Source organism: Dromiciops gliroides, chromosome 1 (genome assembly GCF_019393635.1).
Source record: "Dromiciops gliroides isolate mDroGli1 chromosome 1, mDroGli1.pri, whole genome shotgun sequence".
Classification (NCBI taxonomy): Eukaryota; Metazoa; Chordata; class Mammalia; order Microbiotheria; family Microbiotheriidae; genus Dromiciops; species Dromiciops gliroides.
Genome location: NC_057861.1, coordinates 140,806,365 through 140,815,487, shown reverse-complemented (window position 1 = coordinate 140,815,487; position 9,123 = coordinate 140,806,365). Strand labels below are relative to the sequence as shown.

The 9,123-nt window shown below is 37.9% G+C and overlaps 1 long non-coding RNA gene across 1 annotated transcript; it reads left to right on the top strand.

The window, feature by feature from the left end:
• Positions 1-543: 543 nt before the first annotated feature.
• LOC122741830 lies at positions 544-8,600 on the top strand. The gene is made up of 3 exons (XR_006354878.1): positions 544-654; positions 3,167-3,268; positions 8,463-8,600. It is a non-coding gene; the product is annotated as an uncharacterized LOC122741830 (long non-coding RNA).
• The last annotated feature ends 523 nt before the right edge of the window (positions 8,601-9,123 follow it).

Below are 9,123 nucleotides of genomic sequence, written 5' to 3'. Positions count from 1 at the left end.
ATCTCTGTCCCCTGAGACATTGCCTATTTATATATACCAATATATATATATATACAAATCAGGTATACAAATATATATACAAATCAGGTAGCAGCCATATCCAATGGGCTTATCTCCTGGTGGTGTGGGAGAAGCTTGAAAGAGGGGTAATGGTCCTGATTTCTGGAGCTATCTTTGTCTCAGGCTCTGCTTACCTCCCCCTACTTCTTAGGTGTGTCCATACTTCAGTTTAGCTTATCAAGGAGAAAAACCTCTAAGATAGGCCAGACCCATTTAGGACATTTTTCCTTACCCTACATCTGCCTCTCTCCAACTCTATCCAAGGTCCCTGATTTTGTCCTTTGGGTTCAAACAGAACAAATCCAATTCCTATTCTCCGATAATTGTTCTTCAAATATTTGAACACTGATGTCATGTCACTACTCCCACAATATCTCTCTTCATCTTTTTTTTTTCGCTGCTGCCTCTCTTCATCTTTTGCAACTTTTTCTCAGTTTTTCTTTTGTATATCCTTGGAACCTATGTGTGTCTGTCTCTATTACTCTCTGCCTCCAGTATAAAGGGAGGCCTTGTTGTTTAATGAAGTGCTTAGGACTTGGACTCAGAAAGACCTAGGTTCAAATTCTTCCTTAGTTACTGTCTATGTGACTCTGGGTAAGTCATTTAATCCCTTTTAGCCCTGATTTCAATATCTGTAAAATGGAGATGATAATATTAACTGTTCTACTTTGTTTAGTTTGTTGGATCAAATAAGACAAAGAATCTAAAGTGTTTGCAAACCTTAAAATAATATTTAAATATTAGCTCACATTAGCATAGAATGTAAACCCATTGAGGGCAGGACTAGAATCCAGCTGTAGAAATCTCCAATACTATTCAAGTTTTCTTATACAAAATGACTAATATGATAATGTTTTAGATAATAGTACGTGTATAACCCACATCTGATTGCTTACTGCCTCAGGGAGGTGGAAGGAGAGGGAGGGAAAGAGGGATAAAAATTGGAACCCAAAACGACAAATAAAAATGCTTCTTATTTAAAAAAAAAAGAAATCTCCAAAACATTTTTTTTCAAAAGTGGTTACTATGGTATTTGGAAGAGGAAGATAACATAAATTTCATTTTAAAAAAGCTCTAATAGTCACAAGAGCTTAAAAGAGCTTTTAAGGAGTTGTGATAATTCAATTCTGATTGGACCAAGAGTTAAAAACAAAGACTTCCTTCTACAAAGAACGCTTTCAAGATGATGTGTTTACATCATGTGCATAGTTAAGGAATTTTTGTTTTGTTTTGTTTTGTTTTTTAAGAAACAGTTTTCTTTGCAAATAAGGAAGTAAAATTGAGTAATGGTATACTCTTAATGGAAAAAGCCTCTTATTTTTATAAAACAGATTTTTATAAAGTAAATTATATTTGTGAAAAAAAATTTAGTAATGTGATACTTCTTTAATGTAAAAACTTCATTTTTTGGTCTTTGCATTATAGGTACCAGTACCTGGCACGTAGCAGACTTTAAAAAATGCTTGTTGACTTTATTTGAAAGGCATTTTTACATTTTAATTGCCACCATTGTTACTTTTCTCCCCCAGTGTTTCAGGTGGGCACAAGTTATTGAAGAATCACTTGGCTCCAGGCTAATAGAATAGCCCACTCAATAAGTCATTTGGGAACTGTAGGCCAAGCATTTTGCTAAACAATGGGAATACCAAGAGCTTACATTCTAAGCAAGGAAGACAACATAAATATAGGGACATATATGAAAATAGGTAAATGCAAGCTACATACAGAATGCAAGAAGGGAACCTCACAAGGGAAGATTCTAATCACTGGGATTAGGGGTAGGGGTGATAGAAAAGGTTCCCTGAAGAAGATGGTATTCAAGCTGAGTCTTGAAGGAAAACCATTCTTAGGCACAGAAGTGATGGAAGCACTCAAAGTATGGGAGACAGTCAGTGGTCATGGAGATAAAGCACCAGGTATAAGGACCAGCAAGCAGGCCAGAATCACTGGCCCATAGCGTGCTTGGACAGTATGAATGGGAAAGAAAACTGGAGGGGCAGCTAGGTGGTACAGTGGATAAAGCACTAGCCTTGGATTCAGGAGGACCTGAGTTCAAATCCCGCCTCAGACACTTGACACTTACTAGCTGTGTGACCCTGGGCAAGTGACTTAACTTTCATTGCCCTACCAAAAACAAAGAAACAAAGATGGTTAAAAAAAAATTACTATTGTCAATGCTGAGAAAAACCACCAGACAAAACCTTTGGGGCATCTCATGACAGGGGGTGCACTCAACTTACTTTTACTTCAGCAAGATATTTCTTCCCCTTCAGACAAGGTGAATTGCCTTCTGGGACCTTGGAGATTGAACTTTTTTTTTTTTTTTTGGTGGGGCAATGAGGGTGAAATGACTTGCCCAAGGTCACATAGCTAGTAAGTGTCAAGTGTCTGAGGTCGCATTTGAATTCAGGTCCTCCAGAATCCAGGGCCAGTGCTTTATCCACTACGCCACCTAGCTGCCCCTGGAGATTGAACTTTTAAAACCTGTTTTCTTTTAGGTTATTATTTTTATTTTCAAGTAACAAATATTTTAAAATGAACCTTCCCTTCCCATTACCCTTTCCCTTGTTGAGTAAATTTAATAACACCAATAATAATAAAACCAAATCCCTCAGTGCATGTTTACATGGTCTGGCAAAAACAAACTCCCACAGCCATGTCCAGATATTAGCCAATGTGCAATTTTTACATTTTAAGTTTATTACTTCCCTTTCAGAAGGTGTGTGAGCTGTCCTGTAAAGCCTATTAAGGGATACTAAGCAGGATGTAGAATAGCTGTGGTACTGGTATACATGATGTGAGTACCTGTAGCCTTTTCACCAACACAGGAACAACATACATACTGCACTATAAACATGCTTGACTCTGACTTTGCTGTCATTCCAGTGTGAAATTCTATCAACTTGGACAATGTCAAGAAACCTCATGTTTCTTCCCTTTCTCCCTGCATAGCTTGATGACCCCTTCCTCCATCACCATGGCAACTACACCTTTTCTAGAGAAACTGGGACCCCTAGAAAAATGTGGGTGACTCAGGAGAACTATGGCAATCTAACTTGGTTGCCACATATTGCATCCATCTTTTCCTCCATACTCTCATGTGCAGGCTCAGTGATCCATCTCAAGCAGAAGGGATAAAGATAACAAAGACATATCCAGAGGGGAAGGAAAGAGGAAAAAAAAAAATGAAAGGATCCTCAGGTTTGAGGTAAGAACCGACAAAAAAAAATAATGGCATTTTTAGAATAAAAAGCCCCTGATGGAGATGCCTCTAAGGTCAAACTGCCCAAAGGTCAGAGTAACTGAATACATTCAACAGACTCAGGCCTCCCAGGATTGGAACCGGGCCAAGTAAGGCCACTTTCTCTCTGGAGCCACAGAATAGGAATGTTATTGTTCTAATGCATTTCAGCCTGTTCTGTCATTGCTCTCCCATCTTAAAGAAGTCAGCAACCGCAGAGAAAATTCTTCTTTTCTCTCTTGTAAGCCTAATGCTACCCTAATCACTCATTCTGAGTGGGAGAAGCATAAAAATACATCTGGTTTGTTTTTTGTTTTTTTGTTTTTTGAGCAGCATCACTATCAGAATAGAAACTTAGAAATCTATCTCTTCCCATTAGGGAATTAATGCAAGCATAGGGTCAAATCGGAGGATGTGGAATTATAGGTCAGTTCCCCTGACACTATCCTTCATAGGCTGGTGGAAGAAAGTAGTAAAATATCTTTGAAAAAAATTTTATTTTGCTAAACTGGGTTACTTCAGTGAGTAGAGCCCAGTGGTTTTAGTACCATCTTTGTCCTGAACTGGGTAACCTTTGGTGAGTCATCATAATTGACTGGTCTGTAGCTTTCTCATCTGTAAAATAGTGATGAGAATTCCTGCTCTTCTTTGTTTATTCAATTCTGTGAGCATAAAATGAGATTATAGTGACAAAGGTAATTTGAAAAATTTAAAGCACTACCCCAAATACATTTTATTTTTAAAATATCAAGGGGCGGCTAGGTGGCTCAGTGGATAGAGCACCGGCCCTGGAGTCAGGAGTACCTGAGTTCAAATCCGGCCTCAGACACTTAACACTTACTAGCTGTGTGACCCTGGGCAAGTCACTTAACCCCAATTGCCTCATTTAAAAAAAAAATCAAGGAACCATTGCTTGATTCCTTGTGGGTGTTATTACTAGTGTGACTTCAGGTAAGTTGCTGTATCTCTCTAGGCCTCAGTTTCCTTATCTGTAAAATGAGAGGACTTGACTAGGTGGCCTCTGCAGTCCCTTCCATCTCTAGATGTATAAGCCTAAGATCATTCCAGCCAGTAGTGTCCTAGAGCCAGCTCATCTCATCTCAGGAGAGCCAATTGTTGAATTTTCAATCAGAGTATTTATGCCCCAGAAATCAGCAAAGCTACAAATCAGGACTTGATTTATTATTTTGTTGATTATCAAGATTTAAGAAAGTGCTGGAGAAAAAGTTAATAATGCAGATTAAACTTAAAAGTGTGTCCTGTACACATTTCCGCCAGAGAGCCAGCTGTTAAAATTTACTAGTACATTACAACTTTCACCTATACAGATTGCAGTCCTTAGGTGGTGGAAGATATATCCCAAACCTCTACACTGAGACATTAGCATCCCTTTACAAGTGTTGAAACTGTTTCAATATTAGGAAAACTCTCACATAATTGACTATATCAATAATAAAACTAATAGAAATCATATGATTACCTCAATAGATGCAGAAAAAACTTTTGACAAAATACAACACTCTTTCCTGCTAAAAACACAAGGGAAAACAGGAATAAATGGGACTTTCCTTAAAATGATACACAGTATCTAAAACCATCAGCAAGCATTATCTGTAATGGGGATAAGCTGGAAGCTTTCCCAATAAGATTGAGGGTGAAGCAAGGATACCCATTATTACCACCATTATTCAATCTGGTACTGGAAATGCTAGCTACATCAACAGGAGAAGAAAAGAAATTGAAGGAATTAGAATAGGCAGTGAGGAAACAAAACTATCCACTCTTTGAAGATGGCATGATGATGTACTTGGAGAATCCTAGAAAATCAACAAAAAAACTAGTTGAAATAATTAACAACTTTAGCAAAGTTGCAGGATATAAAATAAATCTACATATGTCATCAACATTTCTATACATTACCAAGAAAATCCAGCAGCAAGAGAGAGAGAAATTCTATTTAAAATTACTCTACAAAATATAATATACTTGGGAGTATACATGCCAAGACAAACCCAGGAACTCTATGAACACAATTACAAAATAGTTTTCACACAAATAATATCAGATCTAAACAACTGGAAAAATACTAATTGCTCTTGGGTAGGCCAAACCAATATAATAAAAAATGACAATTCTACCTAAATTAATTTATTTATTCAATGCCATACCAATCAAACTACCAAAAATTATTTTATAGAGCTAGAAAAAAAATAACAAAATTCATCTGGAAGGACAAAAACAAGAATATAAATGGAAATGGTGAAAAAAAACAATATGAAGAAAGGTGCCTTAACCTTACCAGACCTAAAGTGGCCATCATAAAAACAATATGATACTGGCTAAGAAATAGAGTAGTGGACCAGTGGAATAGATTAGGTACACAATACACAAGAAATGCAAATTATCCTATCAGATTGGCTAATATGACAGAAAAAGACATGACAGAAAAGGAGAATGACAAATGTTGGAGAGGATGTGGGAAAATTAGGACATTAATGCACTGTTTTAGTTGTGAACTGATCCAATTATTCTAGAAAGCAATTTGGAATTATGCCCCTAAATCTGTAAAACTGTGCATACCCTTTGATCAAGCAATACCACTATTAGCTCTGCATCCCAGAAAAGATTAAAAAAAAGGAAAAGGGGGGCAGCTAAATGGCGCAGTGGATAAAGCACTGGCCCTGGATTCAGGACTCCCTGAGTTCAATTCCGGCCTCAGACACTTGACACATAACTAGCTGTGTGACCCTGGGCAAGTCACTTAACCCTCATTGCCCTGCCAAAAAAAAAAAAAAAAGGAAAAGGACCTATATGTACAAGAATATTTATATCAGCTCTTTTTGTGGTAGCAAAGAACTGGCAATTAAGGTGATGCCCATAGATTGAAGAATGGCTAAACAAGTTAAGTTATGTGATATGATTGTGATGGAATACTATTATGATATTTTAGAAAAAGATGATCAGGATGCTTTCCAAAAAACCTGGGAAGACTTATATAAACTGATACAAAGTGAAGTGAGCAGAACCAGGAGAACATTGTATACAGTAACAGCAATATTGTACAATGATCAACTGTGAATGACTTAGCTATTCTCAGCAATACAATGATCTAAGACAATTCTGAAGGACTCATGATTTAAAAAAATGCTATCTACCTCCAGAAAGACCTGCTGGAGTCTGAATGCAGATCAAAGTGTACTTAAAAAAAACACAACACTTTATTTTTCATGGGGTTTTTTTGTCTGTTTTTTTCCCTACAACATGACTAATATGGAAGTATGTTTTGCATGACTGCACATGTATAACCTATATCAAATTGCTTGCCCTCTTATTAAGGAGGGAGAGAATTTAGAATTCAAAATTTTAAAAACAAATGTTGGGGCAGCTAGGTGGCTCAGTGGATAGAGCACTGGCCCTGGAGTCAGGAGTACCTGAGTTCAAATCCGGCCTCAGACACTTAACACTTACTAGCTGTGTGACCCTGGACAAGTTACTTAACCCCAATTGCCTCACTTAAAAAAAAAAAAGATTAAAAACAAATGTTAAAAAAAATTTTACATGTAATTGGAAAAATATATTTAAAAAGTATTGAATCCTCTCTTGAGATTTGATTGGTTTGGGGGACTAAAGGTTCTAGCTGTTAACTTCACTTTCTGGATACCTGAATATAAAACAGCCATAAGGAGCTCCAGTTTTTGAGGATTGTCCAGCAGACCATAATCGGTAATTCAAAACCAGGAAGCTTTGCTCACCTGAATCGACTTGAGGTGTCCTTGATGCATATAAACAACAACTAACATTTATATAGTACTTTTAAGTTTGCATGCAACATGCTTTACACATATTATCTCATTTTATTCTTACAATAACCCTGGTAGGTAGATGCTATTATTATCTTTATTTTACAAATGAAGAAACCAAGGCAGATAGGGGTTAAGTCATTTATCTAGGGTCACACAGCTAGATAAGTGTCTGAGAAAAGATTCAAACTCAGTTGTTCCTAGATAGCTACAGGTCTAAAGCTCTATCCACTGCACCATTTAGCATATACTTATTGAATATTCTTCCCTTGATATGGCTGAGTAAAATCTTCTTTTGTTAGATTTGCTGAATGACCTATGGGTGTTTCATTTCATTCCAATATTGAACCTAAACTACCTGTTTAGATTTTTAACACATTCTAACAACTGCATTCCTGCTTGGTTTTCTGCAGAGTTCCCTGGCTGGTTTCCAACCCTGGGAGATCTGAGTCTATTGAAAGCATTCAGTTATTCTGAGCTTGAACAGGCTGGCTAGAGGGTCTATAGACACCAGGACTTTTTCATTCCAGAATGCTTTTATTAATTTTTTTGGTGGTTCTCACCTCAAGCAGCTCAAGTAACTGTTGAATGACTGATGAATGTCTCATTTCATTCCCATATTGAACCTAAACTACCAGGGGACTGGCCTGAATCAGGCCTATTTAGAAGTTACCTTAGTAAATGGTCTTTGTGAGTTGCCTGGACCAAAAGACAATCCATCACTAGGCGGCCAGCCAAGCCCTTTGGCAATGACTATCTCCAAACTTAGCTGGGCTAGCTCTCAGGTAACAGACATGCAGTCCATCACCAGGTCGTTCCTTGAAGCCTTTCCAAGTTGCGTTGACAGGGCCAGCCACAACCTGCACTCTCTTGGCACAGCCTTCAATAACCCAAGATCACCTCGCACCAAGACAATGTGGCAAAGGAAGATTTTAGCTGAGGGAGGCACAGTACAAATAAAAGGAATTGTTACCATGTTTATATAGTAGTATGCCTGACCTAGAGAGAGATCAGAACAGACTGGCTTATGGATCTATACTTCAGTGGAAACTTGAAAGTTTATCTGTCAGGTGTTACTTCATCCGATGTTTGGAATAAAGCCTAGTGCATTGTTGGTGGCTGATTAAGTTTCTTCTTAGCATAAATAATGAATTTAGTACATTGACAATGGCCCAAAACAACAGATTGACAGAGAGATTTTTAGATGAGAAAAAGGTGGGGGACATTCTATTTGAGGCATCAGCAACCTTTGGGGTCAAACAGGAGTGGGGCATACCCAGGGTTGTGGATGTTGGGAAAAAATTATTCTGGTCTTTTGGTGATCAGCATAAAGCCTTCCTTTTTCCTCCCTTCCCTTCTAGCTGTGCATCTGGAGCCCAGACCAACAGTGGAGGAGAGCCTAAAGGTGGGATGGGTAGAAGCCCTTGAAACAAGGGGAAGAAGGAAGGCCAAGACTGAAGCAAAGTTGATCTCTCAATTCAATTCAATAAACATTTATTAAGTGCATACTATGTGCCGGGCACTGTGGGAAGTGCTGGGGATACAAATAAGAAAAGGAGTTGAGGGGATGGCATTGGGAAATGATGTTCCATGGAATGGAACTCATAGCTGTTGATGGAAATTAGAGCTACCTGCAAAGTTCTAGGCCCTTTATATAGAAACGAATAATAAATGTTGATTGATTGGTTGATTGATTGAAAGGAAAGGTTGAAAAGAGTTTATTGCTCCACCCTCCAGGCCTCTAATCAGAGGGGAAAGGCAACTGAGGGAGTTGAAGCATTGAGTATCCCAAAGCTGAATCAGTGATGATGATATTTCAGCTGATCAATTGATCCTGGGAGTGGCAACATGTTCTACAGAGCTACTAATGGAAAAATCTCCCATTTATCTATTTTATACATCAAAAAGTGACTGCCTAGTTGATGATCTTTTCATATGCATATGCTTCATCTCCTCAACTGGATTGTCAATTCTTTGAGGCTAGGGACTAGGCTTTATTCCATCCAATGCTGGTCTTATGAG